Source organism: Schistocerca nitens, chromosome 3 (assembly GCF_023898315.1).
Source record: "Schistocerca nitens isolate TAMUIC-IGC-003100 chromosome 3, iqSchNite1.1, whole genome shotgun sequence".
Taxonomy (NCBI): domain Eukaryota; kingdom Metazoa; phylum Arthropoda; class Insecta; order Orthoptera; family Acrididae; genus Schistocerca; species Schistocerca nitens.
The window spans coordinates 598,753,115-598,771,561 of NC_064616.1; the positions used below are offsets into that span (position 1 = coordinate 598,753,115).

General features: G+C 41.8%; 1 long non-coding RNA gene across 1 annotated transcript in view; it reads right to left on the reverse strand.

Moving 5' to 3' along the window:
* LOC126249674 (uncharacterized) overlaps window positions 1–18,447 on the reverse strand; it is a 248,124-nt gene that overhangs the window by 51,004 nt on the left and 178,673 nt on the right. Inside the window, exon 3 of the long non-coding RNA XR_007545638.1 lies at window positions 3,281–3,426. This is a non-coding gene — a long non-coding RNA (uncharacterized LOC126249674). The remainder of the gene's footprint in view (window positions 1–3,280; window positions 3,427–18,447) is intronic.

Genomic DNA, 18,447 nt, shown 5'->3' on the forward strand with positions numbered 1-18,447 from the left:
CGCGATCTATGACAGTGTAATTATGTGGTTCCTTTCGTTATCGGAATAAAAGAAAATAACACAATTGTTTAACATCATCTAAATTGTTTAAACACCAACGTAAATTTTGAGGTGTATTGCAATTTCAGAAATAAACAAACGATATTCTTAAACAAAATGTTTAACCAATGCTTTATGCATGCTATATTAGCCAACCGTCGTGAGGCCCTTCCAGTCCAGCAGCTCGGCACAGACAGAGCTAATTTCCCGCCATTTTTTCCCCTTGTCACCGTCTTGGATTACATCACAGGAGAGAAAGGGGGGGGGGGGAGTTCCCTGAGAGGAACATGCCAGTTGGGGAATACTAATGATCTCATCAGAGAGTGGGGGTAATTAATTTATCAATGTAATTAATTTGCATAATTTGTTTGATAAAGTGGCGTAGAACTATTTTGTCCCTCTACTCGCCTTGGATTCCCTACACTTCCTATTTACTTCATTCCCAAGTATTTTACATTGCTGTATTCCTCAACGTTTTCGCACTTCTTTTGTCACTCAATCGTTTTAAAGCTGCCCAAGTCGACTGCTGTTAATGCGACTGAAAAGTGGGAACATCACGGAACAACCACTGCTAAAATAAGACCAGGCAGACCTCAATTACTGCCAAACAACTAACACTGAACACTGCAGAGGGTGGTTATAAAAAAAATCGCATGTAATCAACGGAAGGAATCACTCATGAGTTCGAATGTGCTACCAGCAGTTTAGCTAGTACAATGACTGCACGTATGGAGTTACAAAGAATAGGGTACAACGAATACCTCCTCATACGTAACATTTCAGCAGTCAATGCAAAGCGACGCTTACGGTGATGTAAAGAGCGACGCCACTACACAGTGGACGACCGCAAACGAGTGATTTGGAGTGATGAATGACACAATACCCTGTGGCAAAATCATGGAAGGTTTTGATTTTGCGAATACCTGGAGAACGATACCTCGATGGTGGTGTTACGGCAAGGAGTATTTTTTTCATATTTACGGAGTAATAACTCCCTTTGTCCTTAGCAACTGATGTCAGTGTTAACATGTTGGGCAGCAATTCTGTGATTATTAAGATACGATTAGCTGTGATGGCCATGTCATATCTTACCGCCCATTCTATGGCCAGGAGTTCAGACGGGGTCGCAGTTTCTCGTAAATATTTTCAGTTAAAAAAGTTTCGACAATGAATAAATTAAAAAACGGAGAAACACTTAAGATGGTTAGTAAAAGAATACATTGTCCGTTGTAGGCTGTATTGTATTTTATCAAAATCGTGCTATTAGCTAATTTTGGCCCTTAGCCATTATCAAGCATATTTGCTACGTCATGTATTACATATCGTGCTCATCACACCATATGTAATACAGGACATAGCAAATGTGCTTGACAACGGATCATGTCCGAAATTAGCTAATAGCACGATTTTAATACAGCACAATACAGCCTACAACGGACAATGTATTCTTTTATTAAAGACTTAAGAGGCTGTGGAACCCCACGGGAGCAAAATCTTTATTTAAGATGGTGGCTTTAATGTTTCAGGTGTTCTACACAGTCTCGCCCCGCCCCTTGCCCACCAAGTGCAACGCACAGAATTTCATACAACCATGTAAAATTGTCCAAGTCCTTTTTAAGATTATGGTCAACTCGCGCGTCACATTGGTTTGACTGTCGGTTATGCGGTGAAAGCTTTCACACTTCACATGAATTTCTCGATCTTGTTTTGTGGCAGGTTCGTAACGATAACACCAACTGTCGTCACGCTTTGAATTCAATAAAGGCGCGGCAGGGGTCCACGAGTCGTCTTAGTTTTTGTTCACGAGCCAAGGTGTGCGGGACACACTTTGCTCTTCAAGAGATTTTGGAGAGTGCCAAACACTTTATTTATGATTTTGATTTCGTTGCTCCAGTGTGATTTGTGACAACGATACTTGGCAAAATGCGGTCGCACGTCCTTGACTCAAGAGTAAATTTACTCCACAAAATATAATGAATGTGTGGTGTCTGATCTTTCGTAGATGTCCGAAAGAAGAGAGACACCAAGCGGAATACGCAGCTGTGACACACATATAACTGAAGGTAGAGGGTGGAGATAGGGAAAGGAATGGAAGGAACTCATGTCAGCTGCATCGGGAGTCAGCGGCATCGAGTGAAAACGTGTAACGGACCGGCATTCGAACCCGAGATCTCCTGCTTACTTCGCAGTTCAGTAACCACTGCGCCAACCAGAGAATGTGTATATGGCAACTGCGCCGACTGTCTCGGTACGCCCCTCGGCCGAGTCACATTTCCACCTAGCACCACCTAACCACAGTCCCCGTCCATGTTCTCAGTACTCGCTATTTTGAGATTCCCGCAGGACGTCAAACGTGACTGTGCATCCGTATTGAAGGTTGTGGATTGACAGCCCATCGAGGCGACTCAGTTATATGAATGCGTGGAGACTGTTCTTTCGGTCGTGCCTGGTTTTGTCGTATTATGTGACCAATTCAATCGTACTGTCTTCGTTAGATCATCCTCTTAAATGGTCTTTATCCGCCAATTCTTTGCAGGACTTCCTGGTTCATGGCTTTATCTGTTCAATTTATTTTAACAGGCATCTCCCGTACCATACCCCAAAACGCTTCAATAGATTTCAATTCATTTTTGCCTACAGTCCACGTTTCACGGTAGCCGTCGTATAAGTAGTTCATTAACGCTGGTATTATTCATACAATTAATGAAATGCGTTTTACGTCACAATATACTTTTCGCTTTATTCGGTTAAAACATCGCCAGTGTTACAGGCCTCTGGTCCGAAACAACACAACAAACCTGGCAGTCAAGTCTACTAGTAAGGCAATATTAAGTTTCTAGGGCGACAATACCACAGACCTTAGGAAGGAGCGAGGGGGCGAATGTTTCCCCGCTCTCGCCATACTCATCACAAGCATTCTCGAGCTGCCTACTATACAAGCAGACTGGCTTCGGCAAATGGCAAGGAGGAAGTGAACCGGAAGTCGAATGCCGTGAACTTTCTACTGAAGTATATATCTGCACACTGCTAAAGCGGATCGTTTGTTTGACTCGCTTAAGAGAAAAAGAACGAAATTAATGGGATGCATATGGATTCAATTATCGTTCCACTTCTGTGTCATGAGAAGTTGATATGAGACGAAATAAACAAATAAATAACACAGCTACACAAAAGTTGAACCAATGAATACCGCGGCGCAGCGTCTTTCTGCAAAGAACGCTTACACAATTTATTAACTTACGATATTTGTGCCTCCAGAGAGATCGGGTGGTGGAGAGGTGCTGCCAATTACGCGAGCTTGAATGGTCAGGAACCCAGTCGGTCCGATGAGAGATGTACGTCAGTGCTGCCGATGACACGAAGGCGTTTGTCACCATCAGTGCACACCTGAAACAGAAAGGCAGCCATTTTCAACACACTGCTTTAGGCCATTTTTACGTCTGTATAGACATGTCTGCATTCCCTCTGACGCACTATAGTAGTAGTAGTAGTAGTAGTAGTATTGAACTCAGAGCATTCAACAACGGATTTATCACTTTTACTTGTTTTTTTCTTTTTTAGTTCAGTCATGTTACTAACGGATGTTTAATATTCAGTGGCGGCCTAAGCCCGTCGGAGGCCTGAGCCGACTAAAACTGATGTATATATAGAAACTGATGTATATATAGAAAAAAAAGTAATGGCTGACAAAAAATCAAGTATTTACTATGTGTGTACTCTAGGCTCTAGTAATTTTAATATACACACTTAAATATACAGTTAATAATAATAATAATAATAATAATAATAATAATAATAAATCCCGTAGAGGCCCAGGAAAAGAATAGGCCTCCGGTATGTTCTGCCAGTCGTAAAAGGCGACGAATAGAACAAACCACTAATAGGGCTAACCCCCCTTTTAGTGTGATGAGTTGGTTCAGGACAGAACTAAAGAAGCCTCAGACAAGCGCCGTCATGGTCGGGGACGACGCTTGAACCCTATGCCCGCCCACAATGGTAACAACACTGCTAGCCAACTGGAAAATGATTTAAATCCAAATAGAGGTGTTTTGCAGGATATGCTTCCTGCAACCACCCTAGAAGGAAAACAAAGACAGAGGATGAGATGGTCAGATGAAGTTAATCGACACCTCATGTTCTGTTATTACCAAGCAACAAACCTAGGAACCAACACAACTGGATACAGATCACAAGTATACACAACATTTATTACCAGATACCCAGAATTAAAATTTTTAACAGAGCAACAACTAGCTGATCAGATCCGTGTAATAATCAAAAATAACAGGATACCCCAGTCAGAATTAGAAAACATCAAACAACAAGTACAACAAATACTGGAACAAAATAATGTGCAATCAGAAGAAAAAAATACAGCAATGGACTCAAACATCCCAGAGCAAACAAAGAACAACACGCATCAATTAAACAATCAGAGGAAAACGAAATCTTAAGACGGCCACCAGAACGAGTACAAATAGAACACGAAGTGACACACATGTTATATATAGAAGAAAAATTTCAGCTGACATATATAGAATACAAAGACACAAATACAGACATTAGACCATTCTTGCATAGACCACCAAATAACCCACAAGTCGAAACAACAAGAACAACTTCCAACACAATCATACACAACAAAATAAATGAAAACACAACTATGGAAGAGTTACAACTACTGGTTTATATAGGCGCACTCACTACACTAAATATGCACACTAGGCAGAGATCAGAACCAACCAACACACAGAAGAAACCCACAAAACCAGCATGGCAACACAGGCTACAGATAGGAATAGAAAACAACAAGAACAACAAGAACAACTTCCAACACAATCATACACAACAAAATAAATGAAAACACAACTATGGAAGAGTTACAACTACTGGTTTATATAGGCGCACTCACTACACTAAATATGCACACTAGGCAGAGATCAGAACCAACCAACACACAGAAGAAACCCACAAAACCAGCATGGCAACACAGGCTACAGATAGGAATAGAAAAACTGAGAAAAGACATCGGTCAGCTAACACAATTTATAAGAAATGAAATGTCAGAAAAAAAAACGAAAAAGGTTGGGTAAAATCTCACAACAAGAAGCGATAGAGCAAATAGATGAAAAGAAGCAGAAATTACAAGCATTGGCCAAACTACTTAGAAGATACAAAAAAAGTGAAAATAGAAGGAAACAAAACCAAACATTCAACAAAAACCAAAAGAAATTTTACCAGACAATAGATAACACACATTAAAATAGACAATCCACCAAACATAACAGACATGGAACACTTCTGGAGCAACATATGGTCCAACCCGGTACAACATAACAGGCACGCACGGTGGACACAAGCAGGAACAGGCACATACAAGTTGATACCACAAATGCCTGAAGTAAAAATTTTGCAACATGAAGTCACCCAAGCAATTAATTCTACTCACAATTGGAAAGCCCCTGGGAAAGATAAAATAGCAAATTTCTGGCTAAAGAAGTTCACCTCAAGCCAATACAGATTAAGCGTGGAATATACCAAGGGGACTCATTAAGTCCTTTCTGGTTCTGCCTTGCTCTGAACCCACTATCCAACATGCTAAATAATACAAATTATGGATATAATATTACTGGAACACACCAACACAAAATCACACATTTGCTATTCATGGATGATCTAAAACTACTGGCAGCAACAAATCAACAACTCAACCAATTACTAAAGATAACAGAAGTATTCAGCAATGATATAAATATGGCTTTTGAACAGACAAATGTAAGAAAAACGGCATAGTCAAGGGAAAACACACAAAACAAGAAGATTACATAATGGATAACCACAGCGACTGCATAGAAGCAATGGAAAAAACAGATGCCTATAAATATCTAGGATACAGACAAAAAATAGGAATAAATAATGCAAATATTGAAGACGAACTAAAAGCAAAATATAGACAAAGACTAACAAAAATACTGAAAACAGAATTGACAGTATTTTTTTTTAGTCTTTGTCTATATTTTTCTTTCAGTTCTTCTTTAATATTTGTATTATCTGTTCCTATTTTCTGTCTGTATCCTAGATATTTATGGGCATCTGTTTTTTCCATCGCTTCTATGCAGTCGCTGTGGTTATCCAATATGTAATCTTCTTGTTTTGTGTGTTTTCCCTTGACTATGCCGTTTTTCTTACATTTGTCTGTTCCAAAAGCCATATTTATATCACTGCTGAGTACTTCTGTTATCTTTAGTAATTGGTTGAGTTGTTGATTTGTTGCTGCCAGTAGTTTTAGATCATCCTTGTATAGCAAATGTAAGATTTTGTGTTGGTATGTCCCAGTAATATTGTATCCATAATTTGTATTATTTAGCATGTTGGATAGTGGGTTCAGAGCAAGGCAGAACCAGAAAGGACTTAATGAGTCCCCTTGGTATATTCCACGCTTAATCTGTATTGGCTGTGATGTGATCTTATTTGAATTTGTTTGGATATTAAGTGTGGTTTTCCAATTTTTCATTACTATGTTTAGGAACTGTATCAATTTAGGATCTACTTTGTATATTTCCAATATCTGTAGTAACCATGAGTGAGGTACACTATCAAAAGCTTTTTGGTAATCAATGTATGCATAGTGTAGTGACCTTTGTTTAATTTTAGCTTAATATGTCACCACTGCATCTATTTTCAGTTGCTTTTTACATCCTCGTGTTCCTTTGCAACAGGCTTTTTGTTCTTCATTTATAATTTTTTTCTGTCTTGTGTCATTAATTTATGTGTAATGACTGAAGTTAATATTTTGTATATTGTTGGTAGGCATGTTATGGGGCGATATTTAGCTGGGTTTGCTGTGTCTGCTTGATCTTTAGGTTTCAGATAAGTTATTCCATGTGTAAGTGTATCAGGGAATGTGTAAGGGTCTGCAATGTAACTGTTAAATAATTTAGTTAGATGTGAATGTGTTGAGGTGAACTTCTTTAGCCAGAAATTTGCTATTTTATCTTTTCCAGGGGCTTTCCAATTGTGAGTAGAATTAATTGCTTGGGTGACTTCATGTTGCAAAATTTTTACTTTAGGCATTTGTGGTATCAACTTGTATGTGACTGTTCCTGCTTGTATCCACCGTGCATGCCTGTTATGTTGTACCGGGTTTGACCATATGTTGCTCCAGAAGTTTTCCATGTCTGTTATGTTTGGTGGATTGTCTATTTTAATGTGTGTGTTATCTATTGTCTGGTAAAATTTCTTTTGGTTTTTGTTGAACGTTTGGTTTTGTTTCCTTCTATTTTCACTTTTTTTTGTATCTTCTAAGTCGTTTGGCCAATGCTTGCAATTTCTGCTTCTTTTCATCTAATTGCTCTATCGCTTCTTGTTGTGAGATTTTACCCAACCTTTTTCGTTTTTTGTCTGATATTTCATTTCTTATAAATTGTGTAAGCTGTCCGATGTCTTTTCAGTTTTTCTATTCTGATCTGTAGCCTGTGTTGCCACGCAAGTTTTGTGGGTTTCTTTTGTGTGTTGGTTGGTTCTGAACTCTGCCTAGTGTGTGTATATTTAGTGTAGTGAGTGCTCCTATATAAACCAGTAGTTGTAACTCTTCCATAGTTGTATTATCATTTACTTTGTTGTGTATGATTGTGTTGGAAGTTGTTGTTGTTGTTTCGACTTGTGGGTTATTTGGTGGTCTATGCAAGAATGGTCTAATGTCTGTATTTGTGTCTTTGTATTCTATATATGTCAGCTGAAATTTTTCTTCCACACTCCTGGAAATGGAAAAAAGAACACATTGACACCGGTGTGTCAGACCCACCATACTTGCTCCGGACACTGCGAGAGGGCTGTACAAGCAATGATCACACGCACGGCACAGCGGACACACCAGGAACCGCGGTGTTGGCCGTCGAATGGCGCTAGCTGCGCAGCATTTGTGCACCGCCGCCGTCAGTGTCAGCCAGTTTGCCGTGGCATACGGAGCTCCATCGCAGTCTTTAACACTGGTAGCATGCCGCGACAGCGTGGACGTGAACCGTATGTGCAGTTGACGGACTTTGAGCGAGGGCGTATAGTGGGCATGCGGGAGGCCGGGTGGACGTATCGCCGAATTGCTCAACACGTGGGGCGTGAGGTCTCCACAGTACATCGATGTTGTCGCCAGTGGTCGGCGGAAGGTGCACGTGCCCGTCGACCTGGGACCGGACCGCAGCGACGCACGGATGCACGCCAAGACCGTAGGATCCTACGCAGTGCCGTAGGGGACCGCACCGCCACTTCCCAGCAAATTAGGGACACTGTTGCTCCTGGGGTATCGGCGAGGACCATTCGCAACCGTCTCCATGAAGCTGGGCTACGGTCCCGCACACCGTTAGGCCGTCTTCCGCTCACGCCCCAACATCGTGCAGCCCGCCTCCAGTGGTGTCGCGACAGGCGTGAATGGATGGACGAATGGAGACGTATCGTCTTCAGCGATGAGAGTCGCTTCTGCCTTGGTGCCAATGATGGTCGTATGCGTGTTTGGCGCCGTGCAGGTGAGCGCCACAATCAGGACTGCATACGACCGAGGCACACAGGGCCAACACCCAGCATCATGGTGTGGGGAGCGATCTCATACATTGGCCGTACACCACTGGTGATCGTCGAGGGGACACTGAATAGTGCACGGTACATCCAAACCGTCATCGAACCCATCGTTCTACCATTCCTAGACCGGCAAGGGAATTTGGTGTTCCAACAGGACAATGCACGTCCGCATGTATCCCGTGCCACCCAACGTGCTCTAGAAGGTGTAAGTCAACTACCCTGGCCAGCAAGATCTCCGGATCTGTCCCCCATTGAGCATGTTTGGGACTGGATGAAGCGTCGTCTCACGCGGTCTGCACGTCCAGCACGAACGCTGGTCCAACTGAGGCGCCAGGTGGAAATGGCATGGCAAGCCGTTCCACAGGACTACATCCAGCATCTCTACGATCGTCTCCATGGGAGAATAGCAGCCTGCATTGCTGCGAAAGGTGGATATACACTGTACTAGTGTCGACATTGTGCATGCTCTGTTGCCTGTGTCTATATGCCTGTGGTTCTGTCAGTGTGATCATGTGATGTATCTGACCCCAGGAATGTGTCAATAAAGTTTCCCCTTCCTGGGACAATGAATTCACGGTGTTCTTATTTCAATTTCCAGGAGTGTATATCTAACATGTGTGTCACTTCGTGTTCTATTTGTGCTTGTTCTGGTGGCTGTCTTAAGATTTCGTTTTCCTCTGATTGTTTAATTGATGCGTGTTGTTCTTTGTTTGCTCAGGGATGTTTGAGTCCATTGCTGTATTTTCTTCTTCTGATTGCACATTATTTTGTTCCAGTATTTGTTGTACTTGTTGGTTGATGTTTTCTAATTCTGACTGGGGTATCCTGTTATTTTTGATTATTACACGGATCTGATCAGCTAGTCGCTGTTGTGTTAAAAATTTTAATTCTGGGTATCTGGTAATAAATGAGGTGTCGGTTAACTTCATCTGAATATCTCATCCTCCATCTTTTCCTTCTAGAGTGGTTGCAGGAAGCATATCCTGCAAAACATCTCTATTTGGATTTAAATCATTTTCCGTGTAGCTAGCAGTGTCGTTACCATTGTGGACGGGCATAGGGTTCAAGCGTTGTCCCCGACCATGACTGCACTTGTCCGAGGCTTCATTAGTTCTGTCCTGAACCAACTAATCACACTAAAAGGGGTGTTAGCCCCATTAGTGGTTTGTTCTTTTCGTCGCCTTTTGCGACTGGCAGAACATACCGGAGGCCTATTCTTTTCCCAGGCCTCCACGGGTATTATTATTATTATTATTATTATTATTATTATTGTTACTACTACTACTATTACCGTAGCACTCGTTTTCGTGCACTTATTTTTACTGGAATTGTCAATGAAGTCATTGAAATCCATTTCATTTGAATCTTTTCTCTCACTTGTTAAAATGTGCAGATCGGCAAGGCGTTCCTGATTCATCATAGAGTGCAGATAATTTTTCGTTAGTTTCAGTTTAGAAAAACCTCTCTGTGATGATGCTATTAAGACACAAATGGTCAAGAAGGACTGTATTGTACGTGATGCACAGGGTAATGATTCACGAAAGCATCCATGTAATTATAAATTGAAGAATCTAACAGCAACATCCACACTCGTATCGACTGCACGTGGGAACAATCAGTATCGTAGTTGTAAACTGTCGTTGCTGTGTTGGGAAAGAACCAGAGCTCCAAGCTCTAACTGAAAGCACTGAATCTCAAATAGTTATAGGTACGGACGGCTGGCTAAAGCCGAGAACAAGTTCAGCCGAAATTTTTACAAAAGACCTACCCGTGTTCAAAACGGACAGATTAAATACAGTTGGTAATGGAGTGTTTATTGCTATTAGAAGTAGTTTACCTTGTACTGAAATTGAAGTAACTGGCTCCTGTGAGTATTGGTAGAGGTTATACTTGGCAACCAAAATAAATTAGTAATTGATTCCTTTTATCGATCTCCCCGCCGTGACTCAGACGATACAGTTTCTGATCAGTTCGAAGAAAACTTGGGTGTCATTTCAAATAGATACCCGGCTCATACAATTTATAGTTGGCGGTGACTTCACAGTACCCTCGATATGTTGGCGAAAATATATATTTAAAGGCGGTGGTATGAATAAAACTTCGTCCGAAATCTTACTGAAATCCTTCGCAGAAAATTTCCAACAACTAGTTCAGGGACCTACTCGAAGTGTAAATGGTTGCGAAAACAACCTTGACTTCTTAGCAACAAATAATCTTGAGCAAATATCGAGCATCATGACAGATACAGGGGTTAGTGACCACAACGTCGTCGTAGCTAGACTGAATACCGTAATATCCAAACCCACCAAGAGTTAATGCAAACTCTATTTCAAAAAGAGGATAAAATTCGCTTGACGCCTTCTTGACAGTCGCCACTCCTTCCAATCTATGTAATCGTAGACCGGATGTAGTCTAAATTCAAAGAAATAGTACCGACGACAACTGAGAGATGTATACAAACCAAATAAATTAATAAGAGATGATGCTGGTCCATCATGGTAAACAAAACAGGTCAGAACACTACTGCAACGAAAAAAGCATGCTAAATTTAAAAGAATGCAAAATCTCTAAGACTGACGAAGTTTTACAGAAGCTCGAAATTTAGCGCTTCAATGTGAGATGCTTTCAATAGTTTCCACAACAAAACTCCGTCTCGAAATCTGGCAGAAAACCCGAAGAAATTCAGGTCGTATATAAAGTACACCAGTGGCAGGCGCAACCAATATCTTCACAGCGCGATAACTGGTGATGTTACTGACGACAGCGCCACTGAAGCAAAGTTACTGAACACAGTTTTCCGAAATTCCTTCAAAAAAGAAGACGGGGTAGACAGCGTCGTGGTTATGTGGTCACGGTGTTGGACTGCGAAGGGGAAGATCCATGTTCAAACCCTCCTCATGCCCCATGTTTTCCTCACAAAATTATGAACTGTACGTTTTGACGGGCTATCTACTGGACCATTTTACCACTAAATGTGAGGTGGGTGCGATGGGGAGTTTCCTTTGTCAGAAATCATGTACAACCACTCTCTCGTAGAAAGAGCCGTACCCAAAGACTGTGAAGTTACGCAACTCACACCAGCATCCAAGAAAGGAAATAGCAAAAATATCGGAATTACAGAGCCATATCACTAACGACGATTTGCAGCAGGATTTTGGAACATACACGTACTGTGCTCGAAAATTATGTATCACCTCGAAGAAACCGATTTATTGACATATAGCCAACAAGGATTCTGGAAATATCGTTCCCGTGAAACACAACTAGCCCTTTACTCACACAAAGTAATGAGGGCTATCGACAGGGGACATCAAATTAATTCCATATTTTTAGAGATGGCTTTTGACACCGTTCCTCACAAGTGACTAAGCGTGCCTATGGGGCATCATCACAGTCGTGTGACTGGAATCATGATTTCCTGACGGAAAGTCATTGAATGAAACAGAAGTAATATCTGGCGTTCCCCCAAGGACGTGTGATAGGCTGTCTGTTGTTCCTGGTCTACATAAACGATTTAGAAGACAATCTGAGCCGCCCTCTTACACTATTAGCAGATAAGTGCTGTCATTTACCATCATATAAAGCCCTCAGATAATCAAAACGAATTGTAAAATTATTCAGACAACATATCTGTATGGTGCAAGAAATGGAAATTGACTCTAAATTTTGGAAACTAGAAAGTGCGAAGTCATCCACATGAGCACTAAAAAGAATCTGTTAAATTTCAGTACACGACAAATCACACAAATCTCAAGGCTGTAAAATCAACTAAATACTTAGGGAATTACTAAGGACTTAAATTGGAAGGCTCACACAGATGATGATGTGAGGAAATCAAACCAAACACTGCGATTTATTGACAGAACACTTACAAAATGTGACAGGTCTAACTAAAGAGAGTACTTATACCACGCTTGTCCGCCCGTTTTTGGAGAGCTGCTTTGCGGTGTGGAGATAGAATTAACGGAGGACACCGAAAAAGTTCACAGAGGGGCAGCTCGTTTTGTATTATCGCGAAATAAAGAAGAGTGTGCCAACGATATGATAAACGAAATGGGGTGGCAGTCATTAAAACAAAGGCGTTTCTCGCGGCGGCAGGATCTTCTCATAAAACTTCAATCACAAACTTTCTCATCATAGTGTGAAAATATTGTGTTGGCGCGCACCTACGGAGGGAGAAATGATCATCACAATAAAATAAGACAGAACAGAACTTGTACGGAAAGATGGAAGTGTTCGTTTTTCCTGCGCGCTGTTCGAAAGTGGAACGGTAGAGAAATAGCTTGAGGATGGTTCGCTGAATCCTCTATCAGGCACTTAATTGTGAGTTACAGAGTGATCATGTAGATGTAGATGGCGACGATACCTTTTTATTTCTTGCAGCTTCAGCTTCTTATCAATCTCGTCGTAAATTTCTACCACATTCTTCAGTGCTACAACCAGAGGGTCATCGGAAGCTTCAAGTATATATAAATTTTGTTTCAAACATTTGGAAAATTTTTGTGATTTCCTTCAAGACCGTGTATCGTTGTGATAATTCTTATACAAATCAGTTTATGCATTCAAAGACAGATCAACGAACTACTTCCTGAATCGGTATTTCAACGTCATGAACTAGTTTATTCGGCATTGTTTTATTTACCCTCCTCTTTCCTCGTTGGTCAACGTAAGTGTTCATACCACTGAATTTTTTAGTCCCAAAAGTAACACATTTACTTATAATTTTCGTTTGTGCCGTCACTAAAACCTCATTCAGGATTATTGTCAGACTACATTTACTATCTCCAGTGTCGTGTGTCTAAAGCTGATTTAGGTCAGAAAGGTAAAGTCGCATATAACTGGAAGGAGAAAACTTATTGCAGATCAAGGTTTGCCTTGGCTGGATCTTGCGTATCTTCCAAAGCGCTTACAAGTATTTCCAAGTTTTCTTTTACGACTAACTGAATTGCAATGACCACTCCAGTGCCTATCAGACATCCATTTCAAACTTTTTCAGTTTTTTCCCCTACTAGTAATTCCCGTCTATATGTATAAGATGAGAAGAATGAAAACTGCTTCTCTACAGTTCCAAAGCAGGCGATGCCGGAGGAGACCACATGAGAATGCATGAACTCTATAAATATTTAAGGAATTATTATACATAGTGACTGAACAGACCATTTGGATCGGCTTATCAAATTTTTAGTTGCCCTCCCCAGTGTACACGTGACATTGACGCAGCACTGTCATGACCTTGCGCCCTACGAAACGCAATATACAACCCATCTTTTTCCAGTTGCTGTTGAATATCTTTTCACCTATCTTCTGCAGTCTTTCCAGATATAAAAACCTAAGGATGATTCCCGAACTTCCACGATGTTGTCTTCTATATTGACACAACTGTAATTCTTGTATACTTGTGTAAATGGTATAGGCAGCAAAAAACGTTTCATGTAGAATAATTGCGGCGAGCTGATTACTGGGTATCTACATTTACACACATACTCCGCAGGCGAGCGACAGTATGGGGCATGCGGAGGGTATCATGTACTACTACTAAGCATTTCATTTCCTGTTCCACTCGTGAACAGACCGAGGGAAAATACGACTACAGCGCAGTATAAAGTTAGTCCGACTGGGAATTCTACTCTCTAAGCGACTTCCTTTAGCGAACTAAGTGTATTTACTGCATCCTCGCACTTTTCAGTATGTTTCATGTGCCAATTCCAATGAGTTTGCAGTCAACGGAAAGACAGACATTTTACAGTTGTCAAGACCTGAAAGTCATATGACCCAAGCTTTGAAGTGTCTCTCATACCCGAGGGCTGGTACATACTACACTACTGGCCATTAAAATTGCTATACCAAGAAGAAATGCAGATGATAAACGGGTTTTCATTGGACAAATATATTACACTAGAACTGACATGTGATTACATTTTCACGCAATTTGGGTGCATAGATCCTGAGAAATCAGTACTCAGAACAACCACCTCTGGCCGTAATAAAGGCCTTGATACGCCTGGGAACTGAGTCAAACAGAGCTTGGATGGCGTGTACAGGTACAGTTGCCCATGCAGCTTCAACACGATACCACAGTTCATCAAGAGTAGTGACTGGCGTATTGTGACGAGCCAGTTGCTCGGCCACCATTGACCAGACGTTTTCAATTGGTGAGAGATCTGGAGAATGTGCTGGCCAGGGCAGTAGTCGAAAATTTTCTTTATCCAGGAAGGCCCGTACAGGACCTGCAACATGCGGTCGTGCATTATCCTGCTTAAATGTAGGGTTTCGCAGGGATCGAATGAAGGGTAGAGTCACGGGTCGTAACACATCTGAAATGTAACGGCCACTGTTATAAGTGCCGTCAATGCGAACAAGAGGTGGCCGAGACGTGTGACCAATGGCACCCCATACCATCACGCCGAGTGATACGCCAGTGTGGCGATGACGAATATACGCTTCGAATGTGCGTTCACCGCGATGTCGCCAAACATGGATGTGACCATCATGATGCTGTAAACAGAACCTGGAATCATCCGAAAAAACGACGTTTTGCCATTTGTGCACCCAGGTTCGTCGTTGAGTACACCATCGCAGGCGCTCCTGTCTGTGATGCAGCGTCAAGGGAAACCGCAGCCACGGACTCAGAGCTGATAGTCCATGGTGCTGCAAACGTCGTCGAACTGTTCGTGCAGATGGTTGTTGTCTTGCAAACGTCCCCATCTGTTGACTCAGGGTTCGAGACGTGGCTGCACGATCCGTTACAACCAAGTGGATAAGATGCCTGTCATCTCGACTGCTAGTGATACGAGGCCGCTGGGATCCAGCACGGCGTTCCGTGTTACCCTCCTGAACCCACCGATTCCATATTCTGCTAACAGTCATCGGATTTCGACCAACTCGAGCAGCAATGTCGCGATACGATAAACCGCAATCGAGATAGGCTACAATCCGACCTTTATCAAATTCGGAAATGTGATGGTACTCATTTCTCCTCCTCACAAGAGGCATCACAACAACGTTTCACCAGGCAACGCCGGGCAACTGCTGTTTGTGTATGAGAAATCGGTTGGAAACTTTCCTCATGTCAGCACGTTGTAGGTGTCGCCACCGGCGCCAACATTGTGGGAATGCTCTGGAAAGCTCATCATTTGCGTATCACAGCATCTTCTTCCTGTCGGTTAAATTGTGCGTCTTTAGAACGTCATCTTTGTGGTGTAGCAATTTTAATGGCCAGTAGTGCACTACTGTAGATAGGCCATTTGCCTCAAAGTCCGAGAATAATTTAGATATCGACTGTTCCAATTCGTATTACCATTCTGGAACCGTTTCTGGCTGTGCATAGATCAGCAGCATATTCTTGAAGCTGCACATTTGGGTTTAACACGTTAGGTGCCCTCGCCCCAACAGGCGTAGTAGCTCGAGGAACGGCAGGGGGCCGACGCCACGCCACGTCTTACTATCGGCATCGTCTAGTCTACTACGTCTTGTTTAATGTGCTGGTCGGCTTTACCTCAGGACCTGCCCATGCACTCTGCAGAGCTTCGGTTACAATTTAGCTATTGGTTTATCTTCCTACCATTCTGTGGAGAAACTGGTGCAGGCTAAATGCATGTTTTCAGTTTATCGTTCTATAACCATAAAATAATTATTTAAAGCGTAATTACACACAAATTTTATTTTTATAGACATGTCTCAAAACAGGCGTAGACTTAAGACAAAATTATTTCCTGTTGGACGTAAATTTGTAATAAGTATAAATTACAATGTGTACCCTTCGGATTTCGTCTTTTGTTATCTTTTTTCACTACATGCTTTGCATAAACATCTAATATTAGATATCATAAAATTGTTATAGTACTTTTACTACAAATTCAATAATTTTTTTCTGAGTGGAATATACTGAGATTGTCTGAGAAGGAATGTATGCAATGTTCTCAGCATTCTTTGCTCCGTACTTCATCTTTTCCAGTTGAATGCAAGGATGAAATATCTCCTTGTGACTTACCAGGACATTCTCATTCTACAGGCTCGACCAGAAATGAAGGTAAAATATGAAACTTGGGCTACTTTTTGTTAGATATTACACAGCAGTGGAAAGAAAAGACATTCTACTCTACTGATAAGGTAGTACATGCTTTATTTGATAGTATTCCGTTTTGTTTACAGACCAACTGGCTAAAAAAAATTAGAGAGACTGTGCCAATACAGTAGACGACGTTTAAAGAATTATCTTCTTTCCTTCAGGCGACGAATGGATTCAGAGGCAGAAAAAATGTTAGAACCAGGAGAGATGCTGGAGCCTGCCTCAATAGAGAATTCTCAACCTGAACCACGCAAGAAAATTACAGAGGCCACTCCTGAGCCAGTTGAGGGTCTGAAGTGGTCAACCCAATGACCAGAGAGCGAGTCACTAGTAGTGGAACAAACTTCCCCTTTGATTGACAAGTACTTAACCTATCGTTCTGATAAAAGGATCCTTCCTTTTGACTGAAAGGCACTTAACCTATTGTTCCCCCAACCCCCTCCCTGCTACAGGCACACTTTCAGGTCCGAGTTATTGGTATACACTCCTCTCACTCTTATACATTTTATTGACTAATTAATTAAACTTATCAATTAATTAACCTCTCACCCACTGGTAAACCTCCCCTCCCCCCACAAAATGGCGGAAAGTTCAAATTCCATCAGGACAATGCAGCACACCATGGCTACCTCCACTAACCTATGAAAATGATGGGAAAAAGGGCACTTTGGCTACCTCCACTAACCTAAGTCATCCAACCGCCACCTCTTGCTAGGGATTGGCGCGAAAAGGAGTCTGCATGTGCTGGACATAAGTATTTATTCTCAGTCTTTATTTAAACAATTAGAGGCAGTATCGCCATCAAGTGTGTTTGCCCCAAGGTCCAGAGTCGAAGTGACCAAGTACACACTACTGCCACCAGAGGGTGCTGTCATCTCTTCTGTGATGTAATCCAATATGGTGGTGTGGTGGTGGTGGTGGTGGTGGTGGTGGTGGTGGTGGTGGTGAGGAAGGATATCATAAGGGGAAATTCAAGTGTATATTGTTCATTTAAGAAAAAATCAATTTGTGGGAGTTGGATTTCTCTTGCTCATCATCCTTTGCTGTTTGGAAACATGTAGGTCTTGTACGAAGTAATTACAGGGAGGAAACATGTTGCATAAACTAATGTACGGCACATTACTCTAAGTGTCTTAACCCACTATTTGACCTTTTGCTGGCATTTAACCTATTGCTCTGTTAAGTGGTTTTCCATGTACCCCCATTTCCTTAAACTATTGTACCGTCTTTGATACCAAATTAAGTAATTAGTTACGTCCTCCCACAATTTTCTGGCACACTTTTCGAATTTCACATGCTTTTGAACGCCATTTCTGGCGCATACTTCTTTGTCACCCACCCCCTTAAAATATGGTACTGCGTTTTACATAAAAAATTTTCGAGATGTAATGCGCACTGTTGGTCTGAAACTACATACTCCAGCATTCACCGTCACAGTATTTGTGTGGACAATAAACCACCTCATTCAGAGGTAATATCATACCTTGACTAGTAAAGTGGGTATAGCTTTTAACATTGGTACTAGAATGCAAAATGGTTCAAATGGCTCTGAGCACTATGGGACTCAACTGCTGAGGTCATTAGCCCCCTAGAACTTAGAACTAGTTAAACCTAACTAACCTAAGGACATCACAAACATCCATGCCCGAGGCAGGATTCGAACCTGCGACCGTAGCCGTCTTGCGGTTCCAGACTGCAGCGCCTTTAACCGCACGGCCACTTCGGCCGGCTACTAGAATGCACCTGTAGAACGATGACCGCTTGTGATG